The sequence below is a fragment of the Pteropus alecto genome, unplaced genomic scaffold, assembly GCF_000325575.1.
Source record: "Pteropus alecto unplaced genomic scaffold, ASM32557v1 scaffold67, whole genome shotgun sequence".
Taxonomy (NCBI): domain Eukaryota; kingdom Metazoa; phylum Chordata; class Mammalia; order Chiroptera; family Pteropodidae; genus Pteropus; species Pteropus alecto.
The window spans coordinates 10,195,403-10,202,812 of NW_006441061.1; the positions used below are offsets into that span (position 1 = coordinate 10,195,403).

The 7,410-nt window shown below is 56.2% G+C and overlaps 1 long non-coding RNA gene across 15 annotated transcripts; it reads left to right on the forward strand.

Annotated features, from left to right (window-relative positions):
- On the forward strand, positions 1 to 7,287 carry LOC107196127. Of its 15 annotated transcripts, none has more exons than XR_003048220.1 (4): positions 7 to 534; positions 2,639 to 5,377; positions 5,908 to 6,068; positions 6,393 to 7,287. It is a non-coding gene; the product is annotated as an uncharacterized LOC107196127 (long non-coding RNA). The 15 variants fall into 15 exon arrangements; XR_003048223.1 differs by lacking the exons at positions 5,908 to 6,068; positions 6,393 to 7,287 and adding an exon at positions 5,569 to 5,906 and having other exon boundaries at positions 2,639 to 5,187; positions 5,287 to 5,377; XR_003048222.1 differs by lacking the exons at positions 5,908 to 6,068; positions 6,393 to 7,287 and having other exon boundaries at positions 2,639 to 4,982; positions 5,100 to 5,187; positions 5,287 to 5,906.
- Positions 7,288 to 7,410: the final 123 nt, after the last annotated feature.

The window sequence follows — 7,410 nt, forward strand, 5'->3', positions numbered from 1 at the left end:
GGCCCTGTAGGTCGGAGGTCTCTGCAGGGCTCGCTGCGGCGCCCCGAAACAGTCCCGCGTCCTCAGGCCAGCGAGCAGGAGGCTTGGAGTGGAGACGAGGCCTCTATGGGATAGGTAGGGGCTGGGGGCCGGTGCCCGCAGACGTGGGAAGGCGACCGTGCTGAGCGCTGCAGCTGGCTGGGCCCCGGTCCGCCGTCCTTCCTGCCTGGGCCTCCTGCCTGCTCCTCACAGGGCCGGGTTCGAGACCACGGGCCGCGCCCCACCCAGGCTACACCAACCTTTTCTGAGTCTCCGGCTCCTTACCGGAGGTGGGGCGATGCCCAGGGCGGTGAGCGCTCGGTCCAGGTCCTTCTGAAACAGGAACTCCAGGGTCTGACGTCTTTGGGGGCCTTCTGCCTGCCACCCATGTCTCCTAGCAACCACCCCAGCTGGGCTTTCACCCCCGCCGCCCACTGAGACTGCTCTACACCAGTGCACACGACAAGTTTCAAACCCCTGCTCATGTTCCATTGAAGGAGGCTGAAAAGGCCCATGGTAAGTGAGTTATTACGTACCTGTTCCAAGTGATAAACCCTGTGGCGGGAACCCATAATATTAAGAGATGGGGACCTGGTGAAGGCCGTTGGCAGAGTAGGCCTCATTGGCAAGTCAGAACAAACAGTGCAAGGAGAGGGAGAGGGCCATGTGGGCATATTGGGAAGAGCATCCGGCAGCCTGCAGAGCTGGTGCAGAGGCCCTTAAACTGGGAACACATCCGGCACGTCTGAAATGGAGGTGGTGGGTTTGACCAGACTGGAGTGAACTAGGAGCCCTGGGACAAGGTCAGAGAGGCGGTTCATGTAGGCTCGTACAAGAACTTTGATTTACACCCGGAAAGAAGTGAGGCCACACTGAGGTGTCACCTTACACCTCTCGGAATGGCCACCATCAGTAAATAAGCAAGTGTTGGTGAGGATGTAGAGAAAAAGGAACCCTCATACACTGTTGGTGGACTACAGATTGGTGCAGCCGCTGTGGAAAACAGTATGGAGGTTCCTCAAACTAAACACGGGACTCCCGTAGGACCCACCCATTCCACTTCTGGGTATTGATCCAAAGAAATACCAAACACTAATTCGAAAAGATATATGCAGTTTTCTGTTCACTGCAGCATTATTTACAGTAGCCAAGGCGTGGAAGCAACCTAAGTGTCTATGGATGAATCGATAAAGAAGTAGTACATATATACCATGGAATATTGCTCAGCAATAAAAAAAGAATGAAATTTTGCCCTTTGTGACAACACGTCGCAACCTAGAAGGTATTATGCTAAGTGAGATAAGTCAGACAGAGAAAGACACATACCATATGGTTTCACTTACATGTGGAATCTAAAAAAGCAATAGAAACCCAGGTACAGAAAACAAGCTGATGGTCGCCAGATGGGAGGGGAGGTTGGGGGCTGGGTGAGAAAGGTGGAGGGATTGAGCAGTACAAATCGCCAGCTGCAAAAACAGTCTGGGGGACGTCAAATACAGCATAGGGAATGCAGTCAATAGTATTGTAATAACTATGGTGCCAGGCAGGTACTAGATTTGTCAGGGTGAAGACTTCGTAAGTGGTGTAAATGTCTAACCACTATGCTGTATACCTGAAACTAATATAATATCGTATGTTGCGTGTAATTGGAAAATTTAAAACAAAGAAGTGAAGCCATTGGAGGATTTGAACAGAGGAGCAGCTTTCCGATGAATCGGGCTGGCCGAAGGAGACGAAATCTTCCAGGGGAGAATGGGAGCAGGAAGGCTGTTTAGGAGGCGAATGCAGCGTCCATCCAGGAGATGGTGGTGTCTGGACACGTGTGGCGGCAGCATTCCCGGTCCAGGCTGCCCTGTTTGTGCTGCAGCAGCAAACAACCGCCAATTCTAGTGGCTCCGCAAAATAAACTTAGATTTCTCGCCAGTGCCCCATGTTAAGGTTACAGGCAGTTGATACACGAGTGTAGAGTCCAGGGGAGATGTCCAGCCTGTGGGTATCAGTGTGGCACTCATTAGCATATTCGTTGTATTTAAAACCTTACAAGTGCATGAGATCACCATGGGGAAAATGCAGATAGGGAAGAGAGGCCAGAGAGTTAGGCCTGTGCTCCGAGTTCACAGAGAAGAGCTGGGAGGGGGAGGGGCCGATCAGAGAGCCTCGGCGTCGGGTGGGAGCACGGGGAGAGCATGCGGGTCGGCCGGCCGGCCCCCCCGTGTCGCTACCGGTCCTGTGGGGCGAGGAGTGGGGTGTGATCCCCAGGTTGAGCAACACGAGGGCGCTGGCTGCCTTGAGTATGGTGCCAAGGGGGCAGCGCGGGCAAGGGGGCGCAGGGGAGAGCTGGAGGCCACGGGGCAGAGTCTTCTGAAGCATTTTTGCGGAAGATGGGAGCAGAGAAATGGAATCAAAACTGGAAAGAGAAGTCAGAGCGATTGCTGGTTTCACAGTGGGAAATGGCATGTTCGTTCACCCACGGGGAGGACCCCAGAGAGAAGGAGAGACGGAGGGGGCTTGCGTGCCAGGAGCTGGCCTTAGGAGGAGCTGGCGCCGTCACACGGTGGGGGAGGCTGGTGGTGTGGATGTAGCAGTCTGGGGGGTTCTCTGAGAACGTCCTACTTTTCAGATCAAGTATGAAAAGGGCCGTCTGTTGTTGGTGAGAAGGGGGCAAATGTCACTGGCCCGAGGAGCGGACGAGGAGCGACGCAGCTGACCAACCAGAGAGCGAGGAAGATACAGTAGGATGGCGGGCAGTGTGAGGGGCCCGTGTGTTCCCCCCGGTGCTTCAGCTGCTCTGGAGATGGCGAAGAGAAAGAAGCGCATGGGATTGAGCCAAGGCCGGGGTGGTGCCCAGCTGGCCCAGCGAGGGCGGGGAGGGAGGGGACAGCCCGAGACAGAGGCATTGGAGCCGAGTAGGGAGAGGAGGGGGCAGCGGAGGGACAGGTGGGCCCGAGTCCAGGCACTAGACGAGCGAGCTGGAAGGATGGGAGTGGTGGTCACACGTGGTCAGAGATGCACAGACTTGAGACGGTGAGGGGCCGCAGCTGTTGGTGGTGACCGTATGTTTCTGTTATGTGCTGATGTGTAACAAATCACCCCAAAACTTAATAGCTTAACACAACATTGGCTTATTGTTTCTCACAACCCTGTGACTGATGGGACCTTCTGTTCCACATGGTGTCAGCTGGGTCCCTCCTTTGACTGCACTCAGCTGAAGCACCTGTCTCTTCCACGTGACCTCCCTCTGTGTGAAATCGCATTGTCCAGGTGCCCCACGTGGCCAGACAGCTGGACTTCCTTACAGCATGGAGGCTGTGCTCTAGGTGACAGTTCCCGCAGGCGTTTATCAGGCCTCTGATGGTATCGTGCTGCTGGTGACCCGCTGCGCAAAGCATGTCCTGGAGGCAGGCCCAGGGTCAGTGCAAGAGGCCTGTGCACTGGAGCTCAAGTCCTGGGGTGGGCTTCCCTGGGGGGCTGCCCTCTGCCCCTTCCCGTGTGAAGCTTGCACTCAGGGTCTCCCAAGACCCCAGAGCCACCATGTCGCCAGGTGTAAGGCTTGGAGTCCAGTGTCTCATGATGTGCAAAAGGGCCCGATGGGGATAGGCACCTCGGGCATGGCCCCTTTTGCTTCAGAGGCGTGTCATCTGCCCCTCCGGCACGCAGCGCCCCTGGGGAAGCACAGGGTAAGTGACAGACTTCCCCCTCCACAAAGACACACGCACGCCACAGTCGCGGTCCGTCGCAGTTCTGGAGGCCCCCGACATGGGGCCCATTGTCCGTGACCAGGGCTTCCCGCTCCCCGTTTTTGAGGTCCTTAGCTGCCGCCTCCGGGCTGCTGGCTCTCCACTCTCAGTCATCCTCCCTTTTCCACTGGAAGTGGCCATATTTGCTACTGAGTCGCTTCTTCGGCCTGCTTCTTGCTAGTCAGAAGTTAGGGGCCCAGGGGCCTCATTTATTTGAAACTGTTCATTTTCATTTAAGTAGATACAACCCTTTAAAGGAAACACTTGATTTTCTACATTTCCGTGTGTTATCATGCACTTCATTAGACAAGAGCTACATCGCAAATGTCTTTGAGGAGGCCCCTTTCTGCTGCAGGCTACCAGCCAGGCGCCGTGGGACAAGGACCTCAAGATCCCCGAGGCCCTACTGTATGACGTTTTGTGTGGAAAGCCAGGTGGACCATTAAGCCTCCTGCGGGAAACCGTCAGACACGGTTCTGTCTCCCCGTTACCGCAGGCGGCCGTCCTGCCATCTTTCTGCCAATACCTGACATGGCTCACCCTCTCTCCAGCCTGTCAGCGCTGTCCTCACCGCCCTGCCCACGTCCACCTGCTGCTTGGTTCCAAAGTCAGTGCCACACTCCAGAATTCTGCTGTGGCAGTATCTCACTTCCAAGTACCCAGGTTTGTTGCAGTTATCTGTCTCTGCATCACGAACCACCCCGAAACGTCCTGGCTTAAAACAACTATTTTCTTATGGTTCTGTAATCTACATTGGGCTCAGCTGGTTGGTTCTGCTGTTGGCTGGTGTGGTCGATTGTCTCAAATTGTCACCATCAGTGCCTGCCCTCCCTGTAAGTGTGTGACGCTCCTGTCACGTTGGGCCTGTGACTGTTTGGACACATTTAATGTGGTAGAAAGTTCTGGGACTTGAGAGCCCAGGTCCAAGGTCCGGCAGCTTCCCCTAACTCCCTCTTGGGGGCCTGCTGCCAGGTAATCAGTCTCGCTATCTGGAGACCATCGTGCTGTGCAACACCCCAAAATAGCCAAATGGAGAAGCCTCATGGAAGAGACACCTGACCAGATATGTCACTTTACAACACCTGGGCTCTCCCAGCCACCCCGGTCGAGATGTCAGACATGCAGGAGAAAAAGACACCTTGACGCTCTTGTGGTCAGCAGACACCCCGGAATGGAAGAGCCTCCGGGCCGAGTGCAGCTCAGTTTGCAGGATGAGTAATAGCTGAGGTGGGTTATTCTGCACTGGTAGAGAGCTGGCACAGCCGGTCACCGGGGATGACAGGCAAGAAGTCTGAACCGATGTCACTCACGTGTCCAGGCACCCTCCCTCTGTGATTGCTCCAGCAGGGTAACCAGACACGTTTACGTGGAAGCTCGGGCCTCCTGAGCACCTGCAGCTGGCACAGCATCTCTTTCATTGCAATGCTGCCAGGTCTGGCCCAGCTGCAGCAGGAGGGGATGGGGCCCACCTTCCAGCGGGAGGAACAGCTGAACGTAAAGGGCTGGGAGTCATTGGCACCCATCTTTGCAGACAAATTAAGAAAGCCATTGGAGGGAGCTGCTGAAGCCCACTGGAGAAGCATCTCGGAGGGAGGAGTCGGGACCACGGCTCTATGGGTCATGTTAGTTTTCTGTCCTTATGATGCTTTGACATCTGGGGGGCTTCCTGGCTGGGGACAGGCTCTCCCTCCCACAGCTTGCTAATTCCCAGAGACAGCAAACAACTTCCTGAGAACACGCCTTTCCTGTGCAGACTGGCCAATCCAGAGCTCACCCCTGGGTAACCACGTCCTTTATCTAACTCACACCCCAGGCCCATACTCTGCTGCTGGTCACCAGGTGGCACCAGACAGCTAGAGACCATCACCGTCGCCCACAGCCCCTGCAGTGGTTCACACTACCCAATCCTAAGTGTGCTCAAACTCGCCTGTGCCGCCTCACCCATCCCTTCCCACGGAACACACAGTCCAGGCTCTGGGCCCTGCTGCTCCTGCTCCTGTCTCCTGACCAACCCCTGCATGTCCCACGTGGCCCTGGGTGCTATGACCTGGCCCTCCTCGGGGGCTGGAAGCGCTGAACTCCTTTCAAGCAGTTGTCTTTGTGTCTGTCACCTTACTTGATTAAAACCAACCCTGGGTACATATTAAGACAGGCCAAGATGACCTGTGTGGATTCCGAAGTCACTAAGAATTCCTGCAAGACCATTACTGGAGGTTATGACAGTGACTCAGGAACTGAAATCAAGAATAAAGGGGACTAACCTGGCCTTGGAGATGAGAGACCAGCAGAGGGTGGTGGATTGTCATTGAGAAAGTGAGTTAAAGCTGGGAGCTTTCAGGCGGAGGGGGAAATGGCCCAGAAGTGGCCATAAAGAGTCAGGAGGGCACCCACCCCACTCCAGGCCCAGAGGCACAGGAGTTCTGTGAAAATGAACACATCACTTGAGGCCCTGGGGAAGCCCCGGTTCCACGGAGCAGGGGGAAAGATGTCAGTGCGTGTGTGCTGGTGGCGGACGCGAGGGCGCAGTAGCAGACTTTCCAGAATAGGGGATGGGGACCACATGGGGGTCCGATTGTGGGAGACAGGGTGATCTGGGACAAAGGCCAGCCATTTTCTGTCTTTATTCTATCTCAGCAGCAGCCAACACACTTTTCCTTACCGAAACACTTCCTTCTTGACTTCTCTCGTGGACATTGGCATTTGGGGCTGCCCACGACCCTCCTCCTGCCATGGGCACCCTGATGCCTTGTGCAGGAATCTCCCCGTCTATACAGTCTTGCCGGGGGAAACTCAAGTGTGGACAATCAGATCCTCCCTCCAGGAACATCGGACCCAGAGGTGGGGCCTGGCACTCGCTGCATGCCCCTGGCTCTTCCCTCTCCTCCTCTGGCTCAGCAGGGCCCCTCCAGCCTGTAAGTCCTGTCTCCCTTTGCTGGAGGGCTAGATTAGGTTTCTGTGGCTTTCACCCCAAACTCCGATGTCATCAGCGCCCTGACTTGTTACCATCTACAAACAAGCATCTAACAAATCTCGGTCCTTCGTCTCCCAGACCTCACGCAGTCATGCACAGTGGGCATCTCAGACCCTGTTGGTCATGCCTTTTTCCCACACCCAGAACAACTTACATCCAGCCAGTTTTCTCCAATGGAAAATGCCACCTCATACACCCAGCATTTCTGCCCCAAACCAAGCGTCACCTCGACGCTCTCCTTCAGGCACCCTGGTAACAGTAGGGTTCGAGCAAGCGCCGCCTTTGCCCTCACACACTAGCTCACGGTTTCCCGCGTGCACGCGTCCCCTCCACGATTCACTCTCCACAGAGGGCCATTCTAAAAGCGTTGTCACAGAGCATCTGTCCTGCCCGTCCCCGCCCCACACAGCCTGCATCCTCTCGCTCTCCTTACTCCGCCCGGCGCTGCGGCCACGGCCCGGGCCCCACTGGCCGGCACCCACACGTCCGGGGCTGGCTCAGCGCGAAGGCCTCCCCCTAGGGACTCCAACCCATCGCCCAGCACGCCGGCTGCCCTCATGATGTCTTTCCGTTGAGTGACGCGCGCGGCAAAGCGATGGGCCCTTCCCCGCGCGACCCGCGGGGTCCCCAGCCTGCTCGATAGGTGAGAAGGCCGCTCCCCCAGGCCAGCAGGGGGCGCCCTAC